Source organism: Stenella coeruleoalba, assembly GCF_951394435.1.
Source record: "Stenella coeruleoalba genome assembly, chromosome: 2".
Lineage (NCBI taxonomy): Eukaryota > Metazoa > Chordata > Mammalia > Artiodactyla > Delphinidae > Stenella > Stenella coeruleoalba.
Window position 1 is genome coordinate 74259513 of NC_137147.1, and position 20635 is coordinate 74280147.

Here is a 20635-nt window from a genome sequence, read left to right on the forward strand (position 1 = left end):
TTTTTTTTTTTTTTAAATATCCTTCAGCTTTTACAGAGCTCTCCCTAAAAACAGCTGGGTTAAAAGAATCTTTCAAATCAGAATACACAAGGTCTCCTGAGTGAAGTTAAGCTGGCTTTCTCCTTGAAATTGGTGGTTTGAATCCTAGGGTCTGCTCATCTGGGACTTAATCCATTGGCTAAGACAGGAAAGGTTAGGAGTCAACGCAGAAACTCCAGGGGAAATCCTGTCCTGTGACTCCGTCTTCTCTGCACACTTATTTGGACTTATTTTTGGACTTAATCCCCCCCGCTCCCCCAAGACATTGCCAGCACTTGTCTCCCACAGGGAGCCCTCCTCAGAATCAGTTCTAGAGGACACCCACCCATGCACCCTGAAGTCTGAAAACAGACATGGTTTCTTTCTTCTGCTCAGGGAAATTTGATTGAAAAATAATTTCCAATTTTGCAAAGTGGAAAGTATTAGGAGAAAATCTGTTTGCTTCTGTTCTCCTCCTTCTCCCCCCTCCTCTTCAATAGTTTTAAACTATTCATAGAAACAGGCCCTTTAGGGTTAGAGAAATGTGGTAAGTTTCTAATCTCTTCATCTTTTTTTCCTGCTATCTATTTACTGCAGTCCTATATTTACAATCTAAATTTACATTTCATTTCCATTTGCAGAAGCTTCTAATACACTTTTTCTATGACTTCCAGAACACCATGTGTAATGATAAACTCTATTGAAATGAACCAATTCAGAAGGAGTTTTTAGGGCTGGAGGCTGACATTTCTCTCTTCCCAAGACAGGTCTGGGGGTGAGCAAGTCATTATTACTCTTCCAGGCAAGCCCAAGATAGGGGCAGTGCAGCCAACTGAGCAACTAGGCTTGCAGGGTTGACGTGTCTATGTCTAAATAACCATCTGCTGAGCGTTGCCCCTTGGGGTTAATTGAGTTTTCTTTTTAATCTAGCTCCCAAATGTCAGCTTCCCATCTTTTTAGCTCTTAGAATCTCTCTGACAGGCAAAGCTTAAGGTAAATCTCATAGATGTTTTTTGAATCTCAACCAATATTTCATCTCTGTACACATCACAAATAAAGGAACCAAAAGAAGGATGAATATAACAACTTGGGGAGAACATTTATAACTTCTCTGGGAGAGATGAGAATTATAAATAAAAGTGGAATAACATGTGCCTTTTCTGATTATCATTGCTAGTGTCTGGAGGACTGTACATATCCAGCCCAGTTTGGAAACATGGTAGCTGACTGGCCTGCCCTTTGAACTCTAGTTAGCAACTGAACACACAGGTCAGCGTGGAAACACTTGTTTTAAATCGCATGCTATTTTAGGCATAAGGGACTTCACGAAGGTCATCTGGAACTAACATAATACTCACTAGGACATCCTGATTCTAGCCTTTCTAATGTGGATACTAATTTGGCCATGAAAGTAGAAGTTTTACTTTGAGGTATCCATTGGGTAGTTGGTATCTCTTATGAATCGTAAGCAAAAGTTAAACCCCAGATGGCTGTCTGGAATGAGCTTCTGTTGTAGTAAATAGAGACTCCCTTATGGAGCAACATTTCAGCTACATTCAAGTTAATTAATCGATTTGTTTTGAGAATGGTAGGTAGCACTCAAAATCTCCCTCTGGTTATTGCAAGCGGGAGAGAAGGGTTGTTATTATATAAGATTAGAGAATCCTTCCCTGACACTTCCCAGTGTAGTGCCCCTTTTCACCGAGGGGCACAGAAATGAGTGGGTATCCAAAGGGGCTTCTATGATAAGCTCAGCCAAGGCAAGGATGAAAAAGTCCCAGTTAGAAACGTAGTGGTTAGCAGCATCCTGGGGCATTTTTTTCAGCAGTTCATGATCTTTCTGACTATTTTGAATATTTGCTTTCAATCTTACCCTTTCCCTAAATATCAGCTTGTGATCAGCGTCAGCACCAGAAAATCTTACATGGCTTTACTCAACTTGGTGTGGCTCCAAGAATTTGAGAATTATGGGGATTAGACAATTTCTTCCCCTAACTGCACCAGCATGGAGGCCTTGGGAAGACAAGTAGCTCACCCGAGAGTGGTCACTCAGTCGTTTATACCAATAGGCTGTATCTCACTGTCTTCCTTTGGGTCGGGTTGCATTGCCCACCCTACGTTGCTATGTACTTTAGTCTAATATATCCTTTCTCCCTAACTGCTTTCTGCCCCGACACATTAAAACTTTAGTTCAGATTCCATTTGTCAGACACACATCTCCAACAACAACAAAAACCAGCTTTTAACATTTCCAAGGGCTTAAAGGTGTTGAAGAAACAGCCCTAAAGGGGCTCCATCAGAGGCTGCTCTCATTATCATGTTCGCCAGAAAGACCTGTGGCACCAAGTCCCCAAAGATGCTAATCACTGGATGAGTAATTCAGTGACCTTTCACTGAATTTCTAAGAATCAGTGGCTTACGTTTAGAAACAAGCCATCTTCTTTAAAACATACCTGGTCTAACACTCAGGTCGTTCCTCTTCCGAATGTCAGCTTATTAGTGGCTGTGGTACCACACGAAGACACGAGACTCTGCAAAAACTTAGCTGCCCAAACTCCCCTTACTACCTACTTAAATGTTTATCTGTCATCCAAGAATCCCCTTGATAAAAGCGCTTTTTATAATGAGGGTCTGATGGTAAAGTTTATGGACCTTCTGCGGCCCTCCTTCTTCCTTGTCACTTAGTTGGAAATGTGCCAGCCTTCCCTCACAGCATGCCTGCTCTGGTAAAACAGGAGTAGGAACTGCCTCCCTCATTTAACAGAGGGATACACGAGAGGCTCAGAGGGTTCACTGATTTTCTCTTAGTCCCACGGAAAATTCTACCAGTTCTAATACGAAATTAAACTTTCTATCAGTCTGACTCCTTAGTTTAATGCTGCAGTAGCACTGTCACTCTGGTTTATTAGATAAAATAGCACGTGAGGGTAAACAGCAGAGTCCCACGGGAGGTAGGTACACATCAACGGCTGTTTCAGTTGGAATCCACCAATGGGGCTGCCATGGTTTGGACTTGCGTTATAAAAGAAAATGGAAAATTTAGGAATCAGGGTTCCAGAGAGAAATTTGGAAGCATTAGTTATTCAGACTTACATGGGCTTACTGTCAGTTTCGTTCCCTTTCCAAAGAAGAGTCTTTCAGATCCGCCCTGAGTTACACCCTCACAGACTGCTTTGCAAATACTGCCAAGGCCCTTCCACCAGGTACTGGGAACCCCGGCTCCTCCCGCTTTCCCAGAGGAAGCACAAAGGCAGAAACACAATGTTGTGCAATTACACAGTTAAATGGTCATTCCTGAAAAGGGGGTGGGGAGGACCATGGAAACAATTTAATCCATCTTTACCTAACGTTAGATTACCTTCATTAATTGACTGATTAGCTTAGTTGGTAGGCAGTTGCAATTAATTGGAATAGCTCAGGCTTTGGGGTCAGACAGACTTGGGTTTGAAACCCAGGGCGAGTCCCTTAACTTGCTGCCCCTCACTTCCCCTACCTGTAAAGTGGGGAGAATGACCCCGCACTGTGATGCTGCTGTACAGACTAGGATCTGTAGGTGGGTGGCAGTGGTCCTGCTGCTTGATCTCTGGCTTGCTTAGCTGAGAGCACACTTCTCTAGGGATTATTTTAGCAACTCTAGAGACCAAAGTGTCAGTGATTTCCCGCCCAAACATGATCCCCCCAACTGGTAAACATTTAGCTCTGGAAGCTGAGTCTCAAGAATTAAATTCCAGGCCCTCTCTCTCACTGAGTCAATCTGAAGAAGTTGCTCAACCTCTCCCTGTGCTTCTATAAAAATATAAAATATAAAAATTAAAAAAGTTCCCTTCTATAAAATGAGGATAATAACAGCACTTAACCCACACAGCTGATATAAGGGTTGACTGTGGTAATGGATCGAAAGCATGCAGCACATTGCCTAGCACATAGTAAGCAATTAATAAATCATCATTATTTTCCTCCCCAGAAGGCAAACACATGGACAATGTTCCTCTTTTCACAATGACCTAAAAATCCTAAAGTCCATGGGTACTTCTCTTCCTCTAACTGGTAAACCAGCAGAGCTGTGAGGGCAACAGAAGACCCACCAAGCAGTTTGATGAGGAGGGTAAGTGATTTTGTGAGAATTTAGCAAAAGCTGTATCCAGCTGCACCTTCATGGATGGACCGTTTTGGGGGATGTGGAGAGGGTATCTTTTAGCCAGGCAGGATTTAAATATGAGCGGAGATGGGCCAGGTAGCCACATCCCCATCAGTCACTGTAAAAAGGATCTCATATCATTTTCAAGAAGAGGGTTCAGTGCTGTCCTCCACTTACCAAGATGCACTGTGAGCTGAGTCCCTTTCCCAAATGTCATTTGAGAGCCACTGGTTTGCTGAACACAATGCTGAGGGGCTTTGCAAAAACCTGTGGGGTTAATTTAAGGAACCCAGCTTTGCAGAGCTTCCCAAGAACTAAACATTTCCTTCAGCCTCCAAGCTTTTAAGACAGGATAAGTGATGGTGTCTCTCTTTGTGGTAGCCCAGAGCTTCAGAGCTGAGAGATATGTCCAGAGATGATTGCCCCTTTAAGAGACAGGAAGGCTCAGCACGCCGATTCTGTACACACATTCTGTGGTTCAAAGTAATTGCATAGCTGATGCAATCTATCATAGAATATAAAATCCCACTGGGAGAGAAATTAGCTCTGTGGAATTTATAGGTAGTGTTTGATGGTCACAGTCAATTGTCTGAAGACAAGACCAGCATTTTCATTTTGGCTTTTTGCATCTCTGCCTCAGTCTGCAGGTGGCTGCACCTTTCCCCTCATATCAAGTTTAGCTGTTCTGACTTTAGCCACCTTTCCCCCGCAAACAGGTATGCGATGATTTTATCTCCCTTTAGAACTCTGTGGTTCTGTTTTGAGCTCGCTAAGTCTTGGATAAAGAATGTTTGGGGTTCAAATGAAGTTGCTCAGTCAAGAACCATGATGTTTTCTTTCCCTTGGGTCTGGCCTGGTCCAGAGCCATGAGCTGTCTTGGCTTTGCCCTGGACCAGGCTCAGCTGCGAGACAATGAGCAAGTTCACAAACCTCTCTGAGTTTCACTGTCCTCATTTGCAAAATTAAAGAAGTGAGTTTGGTGGTCTTTATGGACTCTCTGAGCTGTTAGGCTTTGATTTGATTCTCTGGACCTAATCTATCCAAAAATGCTGTGCAAATGTATTTTTTTCCCTCAGCGCGTCTAGTCTTCCTCCCTATTTCCTAAACAAAATAAAACAAATAAGCAAAGAATAGAAAAGTAGGTCTCTACTTATTATACAGGGAAATAAAGATTTCCAAGCCTACCGTCTGCCTTAACATTAGATCTTTTTAGACGTTTGAAGTCAAAATTTTGGAACCAAATCCTCAGGGAGAAGTGTTCTTTCTTTGGAGCTTCCAGATAATTCAAAAACCAAACCAAATAAACTGACACCTTTGGTTTAAAGCTAGTACTTACTAAGTTTCACTCTCACTTGAGTCCTGGTTCCGAGTGTAAATTTCCTGTTTCCTTCCTTCCCGCAGGAGCTGAAGCCTTTACATAAACTACAGGCTCTTGCTTACCCACAGGAAAAGTGATTTGATACTTAGTCTTTTCCCAACGGATAAGGGAATTCATCATCTAGCCAAAGGTGTCAGCTCTCTGGTTGCTAGATGTTAGATGCTGAGGGGGTTTGTTAACACTATGTCTGAAATGGAGGTACTCACCCAGGTTTACAATTAACTGAGTCCCCTTCCCAAAAGTGGGTTTCTCAGTGCTCTTCACACAGTGCCTGGGCCCTTTACCAAAAGTCCCTCTTAGTGCTGGGCTGTGACTTCCCCTTTTCTGATGCAGCCTGTCTCTAGTGTGATTAGGGGCACAGTGGGGGCCAGCTTCATGAGCAAGGTCACTTAGGGTTGCCCCTCTCTTACGAATGCAGCCCAGGACTCAGGCCATAAGCAAAGCAGGACCAACCATGATGGGGGGGGGGGTCGTCCAAAGTTCTTTTCTGGCTTCCTGGGCAGCTGAGACCCCTGTATCCTGACTATCTTGCAGGCAATTTCTTATTGCCCACCCTGTTGTACAGATCAATAAAAACCATAACTGCCTGGTGGTTCCTCGTTAGTTTTGACCTACAAAAGGAAAGGAGACCCCTGTGGGCATCGAGGATAGGAGGGATGCCAGCCCCCCTTTTTCATTATTGGAAAGACAAAAAGTACCACTTCTTCCTATGTTGACGGCGAGCGTAATTTCAGAAATGTATGATTGATTCTTGAAAAGCTCTCCCTCCATACACTTAATAGATCAAGAAAATTTACAGTTGGGAAGAGAAACCTGCCCTACAAAATAATGAAATATGTGCTAAAGCCAATCATAAAATAACATTTTTGATTATCTTGTGTATTAGATTATCCATGCTGTTGTGTACATTTCTTTCTCCCCTGAAGCTAAGCTACTTACTCAGGGCCACAGCTAACTGTGTCTGGGTCTCAAAGGTAAATCTGCTGTCGTTGTTCATCCATTGACAAAACCCCTCCTGCCTTAGGGCAATGATACCATCTCCTCAGAAGCTGGCCCAGATGATCCCTGGGAAAAACTGTGGGCACTTAATAAATATTTGTTAAATTGAATTGAATTGGAGTAAACATTAATCTTTTGTTCCTATTCCTTAAGGAACCCTTGAATAACTCTCTGACAATTTTCAGATGAAAAAAAATTAATTCTGCCAGATATTACTTACTGAGTTTCAAGATTCCTCTAGTCTTGGCTCCAAATGTCAGTTTCCTGTTAACCCAATTCCCACAGGAGTGAACACCTTTACAAAAAACAGAAGCATCAGCATGGTTGAAAGGGATGTGGCATCAACTTTGTTCTCCTTCCTCACTAGTCGGAGACAGCTCTCTGCCACAGGTACCCTATCTTTCCTGGGAAAGGTCTGCCCTCCTTCCCTCTGTCAGGGCAGAGGTAGGAGGGGGCAGAGTAGATTTCAGGGATGAAGATGATAAATAAGATATCGAAATGTTATCACACTATGCAGAGACGACTTCTTCTTCTTCTTTTTTTGCCAAATTAATGTTTTTTTTGTTTTGTTTTGTTTTTCTCCCCAAAGGCTGTTTTCAGCACTTTCTCTCTCCCAGATGCAATAATAACTGGATTCCAAGTTGGCGTCTGGGCACAAACCTCCAGGCTCTGATGAGTCACACACATTTCATCAAGAAATGATGCTACCTCCCACTGAAGAATTGTGCTTTGCTTTTTCCCCTTGCTGGGCAATGAGGAGTTCAAGCAACATGCAGAGGGGAATATAAACCCATAACTCTCTCAGGATAGATCTGCAGCTTCAAACATTAGCATCCTAGAATGCAAGACCTGGAAGGGAACTTAGCAGCTGCTGGGGCCAATGTCCTCAGTTTAAAGATGAAGAAGCCCAGGCCCTGAGGGGTAAAGTTGCTCAAGCCCATGCCAGTAGATAGAGGCAGAGCTGAGGCTAGAACTCAGAAAACCTAAGTCCCAATCCTGCCTTCTTCCTTCCTGTGACTCAGGAGAACAGGAATCTTCCCTGGGTAGTCCCCATCCTTAGTGGCTCTCCTGGCCAGCCCAGGTATGATTATCTCTGTTAAGCAGTGAATAAGCCACACAAGGGAAATGTTTGGTTTCAGTGCAGTGTTTAAAATTTTAAAGAGCGGTATAGAACATCTTAATTCATTTTCAAAATTTTATTTCTTAGGCTGCAGGCCACAGCAATTGATAGTGGGGGAAATGGCCTGTGAGGTCTCAGGGAAGCCAAGGGAAAGATAGAGATTTAGAAATTTGTCCTTTACCAAAAGGATAACCAAACAGAGAGTTGGCTCTGATTAGTCTTTCTCTGCAGGACTCATTACAGGACTGACATCTAGAGCAGGGGTCTTGGCACACACAAAGTGGTGTCAAAAATATCTGTGGCAGGGCTTCCCTGGTGGCGCAGTGCTTGAGAGTCCGCCTGCCGATGCAGGGGACGCGGGCTCGTGCCCTGGTCTGGGAAGATCCCACATGCCACGGAGCGGCTGGGCCCGTGAGCCATTGCCGCTGAGCCTGCGCGTCCGGAGCCTGTGCTCCGCAACGGGAGAGGCCACAACAGTGAGAGGCCCGCGTACCACAAAAAGAAAAAAATCTGTGGCAGATATTGCTAATAGACACATCACACCTCTCCTCTGAGTCTAGATGTGGCCTCAGTTCTTTTTCTTAATTGAAGTATAGTTGATTTACAATATTGTGTTAGTTTCAGGTATACAGCAAAGTGATTCAGTTCTCTCTCTATGTGTATATATATATATATATATATATATATATATATATATTTCTGATTTTTTCATTATAGGTTATTATAATATATTTCCCTCTGCTATACAGTAAATCCTTGCTGTTTATCTATTTTACATATAGTTCACAATCCTTCTTGAAACTGTGCTCCAGATAGCTACTACCAACTGCTAGCCCTTGGTAATTGAGATATAACCTGTTTGCCCTCATGCCTGGGGAATAAATGGAGAGAAGATCCTGCCGATGGCTTGAGAAATCTGGTTGGCAAGGGTCAGGCCAGGTCCCACACAGCCCCATCATGAAAGGTATCACTCACCTGGCTGGACCAAGACTGTTCCTTCCATAGGCTGCTCCAGAGGTGGCAACAGTAAAACCATGGAGTATCTCTTTGAGCTCACAGCTTGCTTTCAAACGCAGGCTTTGGGAAACAAACCGAGGTAGCGTTCTTCGTGGCTTACTCTTGCCTAAAGAGCCTTCAGCAAGATTTTTCCCCCAAACAGAGGTCCTGGGGGTGGAAGACATCTACTGGACCTTGGTCCCTCCCTGGCATGCTTCTTCTTATCGATCGACCCAGGTCTGTCCCGGGGGTCCTGGAATGGAATGTGACACAGGAAGAAAGTGATGCGGAAATGCTTTCTCTAGACCACTCACTCCCGTTGTCACACATTCAGATATTTCTAAGCTTTTCCTTTTAATCACATTTCTATTCTTTCATAAAAAAGAGATATGTTTGTCTATATCCATCCAAAGACATTTCCCTGTGTCCTTTACTCTTGCAGTAGGCTTTTGTTTGACAGGGAAATGCCCATCAACCCTTGTTGGGTGCTATCTCATGTCCTCGAAGACAGTACTCTGAGTGACTGGGGAGGATGGGGCCTTTGGGCCAACAGAGCAGCACCTGCCAGTGTCAGGGCTGAAAGGGGATCGGGGAACAGAAGCAGCAACTTTGACTTAAGTTCGGAACAAAGAATATTTTCTTCCCCTGACCTATTTTCTGCCAACCTCTAGTATGACCCATTTATGGAGATGGGCTAATTAGAACAGCAGAGGGCGCTGTAAGGTCAGAAACAAAGCTGCCCGCCTCAGAAGAAACTGGGAGAAAAGTCCCTTTTTTTGAGTGATAATAGTGATCAAGGTCCAAGCCTGGGACAAGAGTGGCTTGTTTACCAAATCCCTGGGACCCCGCCAGGCCTGAAGGCCTCTGTTTATTTACTTTAAACTTTTATTTATTTAAAAATTTTTTAACATCTTTATTGGAGTATAATTGCTTTACAATGGTGTGTTAGTTTCTGCATTATAACAAAGTGAATCAGTTATACATATACATATGTTCCCATATCTCTTCCCTCTTGCGTCTCCCTCCCTCCCACCCTCCCTATCCCACCCCTCCAGGCGGTCACAAAGCACCGAGCTGATCTCCCTGTGCTATGCGGCTGCTTCCCACTAGCTATCTACCTTACGTTTGGTAGTGTATATATGTCGATGCCTGTCTCTCGCTTTGTCACAGCTTACCCTTCCCCCTCCCCATATCCTCAAGTCCATTTAGTAGGTCTGTGTCTTTATTCATGTCTTACCCCTAGGTTCTTCATGACACTTTTTTTTTAATTCCATATATATGTGTTAGCATATGGTATTTGTCTTTCTCTTTCTGACTTACTTCACTCTGTATGACAGACTCTAGGTCTATCCACCTCATTACAAACAGTTCAATTTCGTTTCTTTTTATGGCTGTGTAATATTCCATTGTATATATGTGCCACATCTTCTTTATCCATTCATCCAATGATGGACACTTAGGTTATTTCCATCTCTGGGCTATTGTAAACAGAGCTGCAGTGACCATTCTGGTGCATGACTCTTTTTGAATTATGGTTTTCTCAGGGTATATGCCCAGTAGTGGGATTGCTGGGTCATATGGTAGTTCTATTTGTAGTTTTTAAGGAACCTCCATACTGTTCTCCACAGTGGCCGTATCAATTTACATTCCCACCAACAGTGCAAGAGGGTTCCCTTTTCTCCACACCCTCTCCAGCATTTATTGTTTCTAGGTTTTTTGATGATGGCCATTCTGACTGGTGTTAGATGATATCTCATTGTAGTTTTGATTTGCATTTCTCTAATGATTAATGATGTTAAGCATTCTTTCATGTGTTTGTTGGCAGTCTGTACATCTTCTTTGGAGAAATGTCTATTTAGGTCTTCTGCCCATTTTTGGATTGGGTTGTTTTTTTGTTACTGAGCTGCATGAGCTGCTTATAAATTTTGGAGATTAATCCTTTGTCAGTTGCTTCATTTGCAAATATTTTCTCCCATTCTGAGGGTTGTCTTTTGGTCTTCTTTATGGTTTCCTTTGCTGTGTAAAAGCTTTGAAGTTTCATTAGGTCCCATTTGTTTATTTTTTATTTTCTTTCCATTTCTGTAGGAGGTGGTTCAAAAAGGATCTTGCTGTGATTTATCTCATAGAGTGTTCTACCTATGTTTTCCTCTAAGAGTTTGATAGTTTCTGGCCTTACATTTAGGTCTTTAATCCACTTTGAGCTTATTTTTGTGTATGGTGTTAGGGAGTGATCTAATCTCATACTTTTACATGTACCTGTCCAGCTTTCCCAGCACCACTTATTGAAGAGGCTGTCCTTTCTCCACTGTACATTCCTGCCTCCTTTTTCAAAGATAAGGTGACCATATGTGCATGGGTTTATCTCTGGCTTTTCTATCCTGTTCCATTGATCTATCTTTCTGTTTTTGTGCCAGTACCATACTGTCTTGATTACTGTAGCTTTGTAGTATAGTCTGAAGTCAGGGAGCCTGATTCCTCCAGCTCTGTTTTTTGTTCTCAAGATTGCTTTGGCTATTCGGGGTCTTTTGTGTTTCCATACAAATTGTGAAAGTTTTTGTTCTAGTTCTGTGAAAAATGCCAGTGGTAGTTTGATAGGGATTGCATTGAATCTGTAGATTGCTTTGGGTAGTAGAGTCATTTTCACAATGTTGATTCTTCCAATCCAAGAACATGGTATATCTCTCCATCTATTTGTATCATCTTTAATTTCTTTCATCAGTATCTTATAATTTTCTGCATACAGGTCTTTTGTCTCCTTAGGTAGGTTTATTCCTAGATATTTTATTCTTTTTGTTGCAATGGTAAATGGGAGTGTGTTCTTGATTTCACTTTCAGATTTTTCATCATTACTGTATAAGAATGCCAGAGATTTCTGTGCATTAATTTTGTATCCTGCTACTTTACCAAATTCATTGATTAGCTCTAGTAGTTTTCTGGTAGCATCTTTAGGATTCTCTATGTATAGTATCATGTCATCTGCAAACAGTGACAGCTTTACTTCTTCTTTTCTGATTTGGATTCCTTTTATTTCCTTTTCTTCTCTGATTGCTGTGGCTAAAACTTCCAAAACTATGTTGAATAAGAGTGGTGAGAGTGGGCAACCTTGTCTTGTTCCCGATCTTAGTGGAAATGCTTTCAGTTTTTCACCATTGAGGACGATGTTGGCTGTGGGTTTGTCATATATGGCCTTTATTATGTTGAGGAAAGTTCCCTCTATGCCTACTTTCTGCAGGGTTTCTATCATAAATGGGTGTTGAATTTTGTCGAAAGCTTTTTCTGCATCTATTGAGATGATCATATGGTTTTTCTCCTTCAATTTGTTGATATGGTGTATCACGTTGATTGATTTGCATATATTGAAGAATCCTTGCATTGTTGGAATAAACCCCACTTGATCATGATGTATGATCCGTTTAATGTGCTGTTGGATTCTGTTTGCTAGTATTTTGTTGAGGATTTTTGCATCTATGTTCATCAGTGATATTGGCCTATAGTTTTCTATCTTTGTGACATCCTTGTCTAGTTTTGGTATCAGGGTGATGGTGGCCTCGTAGAATGAGTTTGGGAGTGTTCCTACCTCTGCTGTATCTTGGAAGAGTTTGAGAAGGATAGGTGTTAGCTCTTCTCTAAATGTTCGATAGAATTCGCCTGTGAAGCCATCTGATCCTGGGCTTTTGTTTGTTGGAAGATTTTTAATCAGAGTCTCAATTTCAGTGCTTGTGATTGGTCTGTTCATATTTTCTATTTCTTCCTGATTCAGTCTTGGCAGGTTGTGCATTTCTAAGAATTTGTCCATTTCTTCCAGGTTGTCCATTTTATTGGCATAGAGTTCCTTGTAGTAATCTCTCATGACCTTTTGTATTTCTGTAGTGTCAATAGTTACTTCTCCTTTTTCATTTCTAAATCTATTGATTTGAGTCTTCTCCCTTTTTTTCTTGATGAGTCTGGCTAATGGTTTATCAATTTTGTTTATCTTCTCAAAGAACCAGCTTTTGGTTTTATTGATCTTTGCTATCATTTCCTTCATTTCTTTTTCATTTATTTCTGATCTGATTTTTATGATTTCTTTCCTTCTGCTAACTTTGGGATTTTTTTGTTCTTCTTCCTCTAATTGCTTTAGGTGCAAGGTTAGGTTGTTTATTCGAGATGTTTCCTGTTTCTTAAGGTGGGAATGTATTGCTATAAACTTCCCTCTTAGAATTGCTTTTGCTGCACCCCATAGATTTTGCATCATCGTTTCTCCATTGTCATTTGTTTCTAGGTATTTTTTTATTTTCTCTTTGATTTCTTCAGTGATCACTTTGTTATTAAGCAGTGTATTGTTTAGCCTCCATGTGTTTGTATTTTTTACAGATCTTTTCCTATAATTGATATCTAGTCTCATAGCATTGTGGTCAGAAAAGATACTTGATACAATTTCAATTTTCTTAAATTTACCAAGGTTTGATTTGTGACCCAAGATATGATCTATCCTGGAGAATGTTCCATGAGCACTTGAGAAAAATGTGTATTCTGTTGTTTTTCGATGGAATGTCCTATAAATATTAATTAAGTCCATCTTGTTTAATGTATCATTTAAAGTTTGTGTTTCCTTATTTATTTTCATCTTGCATGATCTGTCCATTGGTGAAAGTGGGGTGTTAAAGTCTCCTAGTATGAATGTGTTACTGTCGATTTCCCCTTTTATGGCTGTTAGTATTTGCCTTATGTGTTAAGGTGCTCCTATGTTGGGTGCATAAATATTTACAATTGTTATATCTTCTTCTTGGATCGATCCCTTGATCATTATGTAGTGTCCTTCTTATCTCTTCTAATAGTCTTTATTTTAAAGTCTATTTTGTCTGATATGAGAATTGCTACTCCCACTTTCTTTTGGTTTCCATTTGCATGAAATATCTTTTTCCATCCCCTTACTTTCAGTCTGTATGTGTCTCTAGGTCTGAAGTGGGTCTCTTGTAGACAGCAAATATATGGGTCTTGTTTTTGTATCCATTCAGCCAATCTGTGTCTTTTGGTGGGAGCATTTAGTCCATTTACATTTAAAGTAATTATCGATATGTATGTTCCTATTCCCATTTTCTTAATTGTTTTGGGTTCGTTATTGTAGGTCTTTTTCTTCTCTTGTGTTTCTTGCCTAGAGAAGTTCCTTTAGCAGTTGTAAAGCTGGTTTGATGGTGCTCTACTCTCTCAGCTTTTGCTTGTCTGTAAAGGTTTTAATTTCTCCATCAAATGTGAATGAGATTCTTGCTGGGTAGAGTAATCTTGGTTGCAGGATTTTCTCCTTTGTCACTTTAAATATGTCCTGCCAGTCCCTTCTGGCTTGCAGAGTTTCTGCTGAAAGATCAGCTTTTAACCTTATGGGGATTCCCTTGTGTGTTATTTGTTGTTTTTCCCTTGCTGCTTTTAATACGTTTTCTTTGTATTTAATTTTTGACAGTTTGGTTAATATGTGTCTTGGAGTGTTTCTCCTTGGATTTATCCTGTATGGGACTTTCTGTGCTTCCTGGACTTGATTAACTATTTCCTTTCCCATATTAGGGAAGTTTTCAAGTATAATCTCTTCAAATATTTTCTCAGTCCCTTTCTTTTTCTCTTCTTCTTCTGGAACCCCTATTATTTGAATGTTGGTGCGTTTAATGTTGTCCCAGAGGTCTCTGAGACTGTCCTCAGTTCTTTTCATTCTTTTTTCTTTATTCTGCTCTGCAGTAGTTATTTCCACTATTTTATCTTCCAGGTCACTTATCCATTCTTCTGCCTCAGTTATTCTGCTATTGATCCCAAATAGAGTATTTTAAATTTCATTTATTGTGCTGTTCATCATTGTTTGCTTCATCTTTAGCTCTTCTAGGTCCTTGTTAAATGTTTCTTGCATTTTGTCTATTCTATTTTCAAGATTTTGGATTGTCTTTGCTATCATTATTCTGAATTCTTTTTCAGGTAGACTGCCTATTTCCTCTTCATTTGTTAGGTGTGGTGGGGTTTTATCTTGCTTCTTCATCTGCTGTGTGTTTTTCTGTATTCTCAGTTTGCTTATCTTACTGTGTTTGGGGTCTCCTTTTTGCAGGCTTCAGGTTCGTAGTTCCCATTGTTTTTGCTGTCTGTCCCCAGTGGCTAAGGTTGGTTCAGTGGATTGTGTAGGCTTCCGGGTGGAGGGGACTAGTGCCTGTGTTCTGGTGGATGAGGCTGGATCTTGTCTTTCTGGTGGGCAGGTCCACGTCTGGTGGTGTGTTTTGGGGTGTCTGTGGACTTATTATGATTTTAGGCAGCCTCTCTGATAATGGGTGGGATTGTGTTCCTGTCCTGCTAGTTGTTTGGCACAGGATGTCCAGCACTGTAGCTTGCTGGTCGTTGAGTGAAGCTGGGTGCTAGTGTTGAGATGGAGATCTCTGGGAGATTTTTGCCATTTGATATTATGTGAAGCTGGGAGGTCTCTTGTGGACCAGTGTCCTGAAGTTGGCTCTCCCACCTCAGAGGCACAGCACTGACTCCTGGCTGTAGCACCAAGAGCCTTTCATCCACACGGCTCAGAATAAAAGGGAGAAAAAGTAGAAAGAAAGAATTAGTAGAAGTAGAAAGAAAGAAAGGAGGGAGGGAGGGAGGGAGGAAGGAAGGAAGGAAGGAGGGAAGGAGGGAAAAAAGAAAGAAAGAAGATAAAATAAAATAAAGTAAGATATAATATAATAAAGGTATTAAAATAAAAAAATAATCATTAAGAGAAAAAAAAGAAAAAAAAAAAGGACGGATAGAACCCTAGGACAAATGGTGGAAGCTAAGCTATACAGACAAAATCTCACACAGAAGCATACACATACATACTCACAAAAAGAGGAAAAGGGGAAAAAATCATAAATCTTGCTCTCAAAGTCCATCTCCTCAATTTGGGATGATTTGTTGTCTAAATGAGGGAAGGAAGGAAGGAAGGAAGGAAAGAAAGAAAGAAAGAAAGAAAGAAAGAAAGAAAAAAGAAGATAAAGTAAAATAAAATTATTACAATAAAAAATAATTACTAAGAAAAAAATTAAAAAGAAAATAACAGAGAGATAGAACCCTAGGACAAATGGTGGAAGCAAAGCTATACAGACAAAATCTCACACAGAAGCATACACATACACACTCATAAAAAGAGGAAAAGGGGAAAAAATCATAAATCTTGCTCTCAAAGTCCACCTCCTTAATGTGGGATGATTCGTTGTCTATTCATGTATTCCACAGATGCAGGGTACATCAAGTTGATTGTGGAGCTTTAATCCGCTGCTTCTGAGGCTTCTGGGAGACATTTCCCTTTCTCTTCTGTGTTCTTACAGCTCCCAGGGGCTCAGCTTTGGATTTGGCCCCGCCTCTGCGTGTAGGTCGTTGGAGGGCGTCTGTTCTTCGCTCAGACAAGACGGGGTTAAAGGAGCCGCTGATTCGAGGGCTCCGGCTCACTCAGGCCTGCGGGAGGGAGGGGCACGGAGGGCGGGGCGAGCATGTGGCGGCAGAGGCCGCCGTGACGTTGCACCAGCCTGAGGCGCGCCGTGCGTTCTTCCGGGGGAGTTGTCCCTGGATCCCGGGATCCTGGCAGTGGCGGGCTGCACAGGCTCCCAGGAGGGGAGGTGTGGAGAGTGACCTGTGCTCGCACACAGGCTTCTTGGTGGCGGCAGCAGCAGCCTTAGCGTCTCCTGCCCGTCTCTGGGGTCTGCGCTTTTAGCCGCGGCTCGCGCCCGTCTCTGGAGCTCCTTTAAGCAGCGCTCGTAATCCCCTCTCCTCGCGCACCAGGAAACAAAGAGGGAAGAAAAAGTCTCTTGCCTCTTCGGCAGGTCCAGACTTTTCCCCGGACTCCCTCCCGGCTAGCCGTGGCGCACTAACCCCCTGCAGGCTGTGTTCACGCCGCCAACCCCAGTCCTCTCCCGGCGCTCCGACCGAAGCCCGAGCCTCAGCTCCCAGCCCCGCCCGCCCCGGCGGGTGAGCAGACAAACCTCTCGGCCTGGTAAGTGCCGGTCGGCCCTGACCCCCTGTGCGGGAATCTCTCCGCTTTTCCCTCCGCACCCCTGTTGCTGTGCTGTGCTGTGCTGTGCTGTGCTCTCCTCCGTGGCTCCGAAGCTTTCCCCCTCCGCCACCCGCAGTCTCCGCCCGCGAAGGGGCTTCCTAGTGTGTGGAAACGTTTCCTCCTTCACGGCTCCCTCCCACTGGTGCAGGCCCCGTCCCTATCCTTTTGTCTCTGTTTATTCTTTTTTCTTTTGCCCTACCCATGTATGTGGGTTTTTTTTTTGCCTTTTGGGAGGTCTGAGGCCTTCTGCCAGCGTTCTGTAGGTGTTCTGTAGGAGTTGTTCCACGTGTAGATGTATTTCTGGTGTATCTGTGGGGAGGAAGGTGATCTCCGCGTCTTACTCTTCCGCCATCTTCCCGGAAGCCTCTGAAAGCCTCTGTTGAGTGGTGGTTTTGGGCTAATGAAAGTCAGCCCAGGGCACTCACTGACTGCGGAAACTGCTGAGATGCAGACATCAATAGGTTTAAGGGAGATGGGGTAGGGAAGTTCAAGGAGAATACATCTGTAATAGGTCATTAAATCTTGAGTCTCTCTTAGCCCTAAACTTTGGCGGTCACTCTCTTGTACATTGTGGTCTCCCATGAACAAGCCTGTTGAAACCTTTGGAAGACATAGGACAGTGGGCTAGCAGGCTCATTTCCCATGTTCCCAGTGCTCTTAGGGGTTTGGGATGAGCACAGCTGGCTCAGGTCTCGGGAGAGTGCAGAGCTCTATGACACACTTACAGCAATGACAGCAAATGAAAGATGTGAGTCACTTTTTTTTTGCCATCGATTGGTACAACATGGTTTGGGTTTTTTTTTGCCAGATTTCACAACTTTATATTTTAGATTTACTCAGCATCTTATTTCTGAACGTCTTTGATGAGACTCAAGTTCTTAGGAAATTTATTCATCAGTCTATTTCATATAAATGACAATAGCAACAGCAATGCCTAGCGTTCTTAGATCATTTGCTGGGTGTATTGCATGTGTTATTTCATTTAATTATCCAACAGTCCTGTGAAAAAGGTATTATTATTATCATCTTCATTTTACAGATGGAGAAAGTGAGGCTTGGAGGGGTTAGGTCGTGTTTGGGGTCACACAGCAAGTACATGCTGGAGCTGATAGGAACCCAAGCAGTCTGGATCCGGAACCCCACTCCTTAACCATGACACTGCACTGCTGTTCTGAGAAGTGCCCTTCCTGAAGGGATGCCTTTCAAGGAGTGTTGGAAGGACATCATGGTGGGGAGTGTCATGATGTGCCACGCAAGGAGGTCTCCATGTGAAGGATTGGGGAGAGGGCTTGTCCCTCTGAGTGAGGGTTTTGAAGCCCTTTCCTCTGTTCTCGGGTATGGGCAGATGTAACTGAGGTTGGGCCATCAGAAGAGGAGCAGCAGTTTAATTTGTTAACTGTTATACTGCCTAGATCAGGAAGGGAACACTCAGCTCTCATGAATATCATGCCTGGCAACACCTTTAGTACAAGGACAGACTCCCAGAGACTGACTGGGGGCTGCTAGAGCCCGTGAAATATCTGAGAGTGGGAAGTTCTGAAGTGGCCTTCTCCCCAGCAGAGGGGCTGGTGCCTTTGAGAGGGGACACCTGCCTGCAGGGGGCAGTGCAGGCCTGGCAGCAGCTGATCAGAGAGAGCAGCCCCGTTGCTGACCCTGCCTCTTCCACAGCCGAGGGCCTGGGGATGCTCACACGGGCTGCAGACTTCCTGGTGTGCACTTTTGCTAATCTTCACGACAAGGGCTACCAGATAAAATGCAAAATTTCCAGTGAAATTTTAATTTCGGATAAACAACGAATACCTTTTTAGAGTAAATATATCCTAAATATGGCAAGTCCCAATTATTACTTAAAAGTTTTTTTGTTTTTCATTTGAAATGGAAACTTAACTGGGTGTCCTGTGTTTTTATTCACTGAATCTGGCAACCTTACTATTTACAATAGGCAAGACATGGAAGCAACCTTAATGTCCATCAACAGAAAATGGATAAAGAAGATGTGATATATATGTGTGTGTGTGTGTGTGTGTATATATATATATATATATATATATATATATATATATATATATAAAATGGAATACTACTCAATCATAAAAAAGAATGAAATAATGCCATTTGCAGCAACATTGATAGACCTAGAGATTATCATACTAAGTGAAGTAAGTCAGAAAAAGACAAATATCATGTGATATCACTTAAATGTGGAATCTAAAAAATGACAAAAGTAAACTTATTTATGAAAGAGAAACAGATTCACAGACATAAAAAACAAATTTATGGTTACCAAAGGGGAAAGGGGTTGGGGGAGGGATAAATTAGGAGTTGGGATTAGCAGATACAAACCACTATATATAAAATAGATAAACAACAAGGTAATACTGTATATAGCACAGGGAACGATATTCAGTACACTGTAATAATGCATAATGGAAAAGAATATGAAAAAGAATATATATAGATATAAAACTGAATCACTATGTTGCACACCAGAAACTAACACAACACTGTAAATCAACTATACTTTGATAAAAAAAATTTAAAACAAATTTGGCAAACTTATCCATGCCATTGGTGAGTTTTTAAGTGGACAAAGTTATATTCCTTTGTTCACAAATATTTGTTGGTTGTCAATTACGTGGCAGACACAGTCCTAGGGGCTGGGATGGATCAGTGAACAGATAAGCAAGGCCCTGCCTTCATGCAGCTTACATGATGGTGTATATGTATGTGTATATGGGGTGAGAAGGGAAAGACAAATAATAAACGTGTAGAAACCTGATGATGACAAATAGTGATGTGAGGGAAAATAAGAGGTGAAATTGAGGGTGACTCTGGGTACCCAGGTGAGTGACTAATTTACTTGCCAGGGAAAGCCTCTTTGAGCTTAGATTTGTGAAAACCTGGAAGCAGAGTTTCAGGGACCTAGAAGAGGGAGGCAGGTAGAGGAGCAGAGGAAGGCCACAGCTGCTGAAGGGGAGTGACAGAGGCAGGAGAGGACGTGCAGGGAGATTGGACAGAGGGCAGAGATCCCACCATGTGCAGTGGGTCACAGGTCCAGGAAGGGAGGCCCTGCTGGCATCATGAGATTTACATTTTATAAAGACCTGCAGAGGAGATGGTCCAGGGGCAAGAGCAGAAGCAAGGGGACCTGACAAGGGGCGTTATTGCCGTGGTCCTGACAAGAGATGGTGGTGTTGGTGGGAGGTGGTGGGAGTGGCGGTGGAGAGAAGTGGATGCACTGGAGACACACTTCATGGTGCAACTGACAGGCCTTCCTGATGAATTGGAGGTGAGGGACCAGGGAAACAAAGGAACTCCGGAAGTACTCCTAGAAACACTCCTAGGTTTGGGGGAGCCACTTGGCCTTCTATTTTTTAGGGCAGTGCTTCCCAGTAGTTGTCATGTCTTGGCTTACCCAGAAGACAATATTTGTATTGAGATGTAGCCGGGAGGGGCTGGCCTCCGGGGCTCCAGCCACCCCAGGTCCCAGTGTCCACTGTGAGCACTGTCTCAGCGAGCCTGTAACCCACTCACGGCAGTTCACCCACTGGGAAGGTCTGCTTCCGGGGGGGAGAAGTTTCCAACTGGAGCCAAGTGTATGCTGCAGAGGGAGAGATGGAAATCAAGCTGTGGGAAGTGCAGTGAGCGTTCTCAGGACCACAGCACTCCCTCAAGCATGAGAAATAGAAGAGTTCAATATTTTGTAGTAACTGTCAGTGGAGTGCAACATTTAAAAATTGTATAAAAAAACCCCAAAAAACATAACAACAACAACAACAAAAATAAAAGAGTTCTAGAATTCAGGGCTAGGGCAGATTTTAGAAATGACCTCATCCAACCCTCTCCTTTTTCTTTTTACACAAATATGTAAGACTAGGTTAAGGTCCTCATTCATTTATCTCATGTATAGAGTACTCCAGGTGTGTGCAGCTGTGCTAGTGCTGTGTGACAGTGCTACTC

General features: G+C 42.7%; 1 protein-coding gene across 1 annotated transcript in view; it reads left to right on the forward strand.

Annotated features, from left to right (window-relative positions):
* The window catches only part of DAD1 (defender against cell death 1), a 176232-nt gene that overhangs the window by 101787 nt on the left and 53810 nt on the right, over window positions 1-20635 (forward strand). The gene's annotated exons all lie outside the window — the stretch shown is intronic.